Source organism: Cyprinodon variegatus, unplaced genomic scaffold (assembly GCF_000732505.1).
Source record: "Cyprinodon variegatus isolate N-32 unplaced genomic scaffold, C_variegatus-1.0 Scaffold278, whole genome shotgun sequence".
NCBI classification, from domain to species: domain Eukaryota; kingdom Metazoa; phylum Chordata; class Actinopteri; order Cyprinodontiformes; family Cyprinodontidae; genus Cyprinodon; species Cyprinodon variegatus.
The window spans coordinates 651,594-656,099 of record NW_015150731.1 but is presented as its reverse complement, the minus strand read 5'-3'; the positions used below and the strand labels follow the sequence as shown (position 1 = coordinate 656,099).

General features: G+C 33.2%; 1 protein-coding gene across 1 annotated transcript in view; it reads right to left on the bottom strand.

Annotated features, from left to right (window-relative positions):
- The window catches only part of LOC107090053 (extracellular serine/threonine protein kinase FAM20C-like), a 28,212-nt gene extending 25,231 nt beyond the window's left edge, over nucleotides 1-2,981 (bottom strand). The window contains exon 1 of the mRNA XM_015383213.1: nucleotides 2,779-2,981. The gene's annotated coding sequence lies outside the window, so the exon portion shown is untranslated. The remainder of the gene's footprint in view (nucleotides 1-2,778) is intronic.
- Between the last annotated feature and the right edge of the window lie 1,525 nt (nucleotides 2,982-4,506).

Below are 4,506 nucleotides of genomic sequence, written 5' to 3'. Positions count from 1 at the left end.
TATATATATATATATATATATATATATAATAAAATAATCAATCACTGACATATAAACTAAAGCGCCAATGATTCCACAAACTGGAGAAGAATCTCACTGAGATATATATATATTATAATATTATATATTATAATATATATATATTGAATATAATTGCATGCAAATCAACACAAATAAAAGTTTCTGTAAGATTAGACGCATCTTAGTTTACTTTAAAATATTCCTCCGCAGTTAAAATTATAGACTGTTTCCTTCTTTTCTGATGACCTGTAGAATCACGTAGGTTTAATATTTTTTAGCAGTATTTATCTTAAAGGCATGTTTTAAATGAAATTTCTTTTTGTTTACATTCGTGTATGCAAGATGAAATAAATCTAAGTCTAAGTCTCTAAGTCTAAGTTTTCTTAATATTCTACCATGAAAGTGTACTTTATTTTTCTTGCAGCAGATTTCACCATTTTTTAGATGTTGTCTTAAAATCTCCTGTTGCTTTCCAGTCACAATAATCACAAGAGACCAAATCATAAAATGTAAAATTAAAGAAAACTAATCTTATCCAACTTATTTTATACATTTAGGTGTTTGTACATTGATTAAGATTTTTTTTTTTTTGTCTTTGTAGAAGAACTACCTATTCATCAAAGAGAACTGGGATCTCACTGGCGCCATGTGAGAATGTTTTTTCTTTAACATTCTTTTATCATTTTACACAAACTATGTTTATACATACAGATAAGTATTTTTTAACAATGTGTACTCTAAAATATTTTTTTTCTTTTAGTTTATATTTACCTTTCTCTTAAAGTTAGTAAGTGGTTCCTCAAGCCTGCATGTTTTGTGTAAAAGAAGCCAGTTTATAAAATTGAAATATATACATTTGAAGGTGAAAATAAGTATAAGTATAAAATAAATTGAAAATGACAAAAGTTCTAAAAGTTTGGAAAATTGGAATCATGATTTTGAATTGAGGTTCAACAGAATTACATATTTATACAAAGATTAACAAATACAACAAGTAAACAAGCTTGATGGAGCTCCTTAATACTTTTACGCAATCAGTCCAATCAGGTGTTTTCTGTAATGTTCTGTCAGACTTCTGCACCTGTTGACAGATTTGTTGGTTCACTGTTTACAAGGTGCTTTGATTTTTGTGGAAAAGTTTGTTTTAAAGTATAATTTTTTTAAACAAAAATTCTATATTTTGTTCTACTGAATTATCTTTTTTTTTATTAATTATTACATGTTTTAGTTTTGTGTTAGTTGAATTAGTAATATGAATTTAGTAATTTTCTTTCTTTCAGCCAGCTACCTGGCTGTAAGTGGATGTAAGCTGTTTTCAGGAATGACAACAGAACATTAAAATCGAACGTAATTTTCTGGCAGGTATCGACATAACTTAATTTATGCATTAATAAACTATTTAAGTGGAGTGATCATAGCACTCACTTTTCTTTTTACATGAAACAAAAACATCCTCCTTGCCTTTTATGTAAACCTGCTGACAGTTCTGCATCAGCAGCACTGTGTCCGTCTCTTCCAGCTCCCAGATCAGCTTGTCTGATTGGTTAATGTTGCGCATTGAGCAGCAAAAGTTTACATTTTCCAACTTCAGCATCAGCTGCTTATGAAGAGCGTCATGTGCCTCAGATGCTCAGATGTTTCAAGATGTGCTGCAGGACCTTTAAATACGCCTTGATTTACTTCAACTGTAGACTGCATAGACTGCATTGAAACCGGCTCCTATTGCTTCTCAACTCTCACTCTGTGTGGCCAGTGCTGCATCACCATGAGTAAGATTACTCTTATAGTCAGTGGTGTCCTTCTGTTGTCGTATCATAATACAGTCTGACCCACTGGTACCATTTTGCATAACACATGACATTAATAAACAGTTTAAGAAAACCACTAACCCTAACTCCGTGAGTTTTAATAGTGTAATACGTCTTATGCTAAATATTTTACTATGCTGAGCTATAGTTCAGTATAATATAAAAACAATTTTGTGAGTCATTTTGGAGTTTAATGGGCTGATCTTTAAAGTTAGCCGGGCTAATCAAGTTCAGTTGTGGACTCACTAAACCAACTGCTTTTTTTTGTTTTGTTTTTTGTGAAAGTAACTTAAAAGATGTATATGCAGAACTCACTATTCTTTTGTAATTGGTTTCAAGAGTTGTTAAAAGTAACCTGGACTTAAAGGCAAAGTCCGGGCAGCAAGGAATGATCAGCGGATCATTATTTATACCTAAAACTAATACCTTTGCATTGATTTAATGAATTTAGTTTTAAGCAGTAAAAAATAAAAACAATAGTTTTCGTCGTGATCACTGAGTCCGAGACCGGCCATTTTTGCCCTACACCTCACTCCTGACACCTTCCGGCAGTGATGTCACGGTGCGGTAAGCCTAGCGCCATTCTCCCCGCCTTCAAATTAATTTACTCTTAATAAAAACACTTGTCATTTATTGAAGAGTATGTAATGATTTCATATTTAAAGTACTTTCAGAAGTTTGAATTCGGACCGTACTTCTCCTTTAATAAAGAACATTCTGTTTGTTCCACCTTATTTATACAGTGACAAAACAAAATATCATCAGTACCTAATAATTTCTAAGATAACAGAAAAAAACTTGTCTTTTCTTAATTATTTATTTTTTAATAACAGTATTAGTAAGTGCATCTTGAGTATACAATATATTATTAAATACCAGATCATCGGCATGGAAAGAACATTTGTAAAATGTACTAAAAAGATGAGAGATGACAGATAAAGTCACTTACCCCCTGAATGTCTGCCTTTCTATCTCCACAGGGACATGGCTTTTCGCTTCCTTTCTCTCTTCAATGTGGACTGGAATGATGATAACATCAAAAAAGCTGTACCACAGGTGTAGGCATGTTGTGACTATCGAATACGGCTAGGCTCATCAGGAATCTATCGCCTGGTCATCTTTGTCAGCAGTATGGTGTGTACTTCAAATGTCTGCAGGTCACAGCAGGAAATGTTGCTGTAAAACCTTCATATAAAAAACACGACTCAAAAAAATCCTGGCAGATCTTCCGTGAAAAGCAGCCATTCAAGTCCGCCTTGTTTATCTTCACAAACCAGTTCCATTTTTCCTGTTACAGCTTAGATGATTAATCATGAAGGAGAAATTTTCATCAGCTGATTTCCTGATGTGACAGCAGGTAGGTTCGAAGCAGGCTTTGGTAACTGATTTGTTAGGCTAATAGATATTTTTAACTAAATGCCTAAACAAATAGAAATACAGACCAAGTTATGTCTGTAAAAGAAAAGAACACTGATCTGATCAATTCAAATTATTCCAATTCTAAAATGATCAATTTAGTCAAATTACATGCAGTTCTATTCAGTCTGAATTATGATGTGTTACAGGCAAACAGGTTGACCGCAAAACACCAGTTGTTAAACAGGTTTGGGAAGTCCACCTGACAGTATGGCGTTAAGAATTCTGCAGCAGTTTTTCTCACCATGAACTGGCATTTAACAGCAGTAAAAACAATACTCTGTTAAAAGAAAGAAACTTCAACAGAACCAGGCTTTGTGGGAGAAGCTATGAGGCTCAATGGGGTTCAGGGGTGGAGAAGGAAAAAACAGACCCTGATAAACATTGCAAAAATATGTGGTGCAAATAAATTCAAATTAATAAATGGAGTTCAGCTGGATGTGATTTAGCCTAAGTATAAATGCAACTGATCTATGAAGGCCTCAAAGGTTTGTCAGGGAACATTAGTGAAAAAACAGCACAATGACGACGAAGAAACACAGAAAAAAAGAATAGGTATGAATGCTGAGAAAGTAATCTTCTGAGTTCTTTGTCTTTTATTTTTATGGAGTTATATCAGTCCAAGAACTTTGTTTATTTGGAGTGTTTTATTTGGTCCATAGTTTTAACTAGCTTGTTGTTAATTATTCATTTTCATCATAGCCGCTCCTAATCCCCTGATACCTGCATTGAAGGTCATTCTCCACTCTCTCCTCGGTACACAAATTCATTTTTCTTCCATATTCCATCTCCTGTTTTAAGTTTTCTGTTTACATAATTAAAACATAGTTATTTCAACTTGCGTGCTACATTTTGCATACTCTATACCTTTAAAACATTAAAGAGGCCGACATATGTATATATATATATATATATATATATATATATAGAACATAATCTTGGAATAGATTTGATCTTTTTAAACTTCAAATATTTAGTATAGTGTGCTTCTGACTTTAAAGATGGTGAGGGTGAACGCCATGAATATTTCGAAATACTATCCAGACCTTCAATAAGAAGATTTCTAATATGTTTATGGAAAATACAGCAGGAAGTCAAAAGATGAAGAACGTTCACCTCAAAAACAGACAGCAAAATTCAATAAGAACCCCCCCATTACCCTAAAAGGTCAATGTTATATGGAGAAACTAAAGAGTCAGTGAAAAAGAAAACCATTGTGCTCTGGGACCAGAAGGGTCTCGGAAAAGGTAAATGGAGAGAG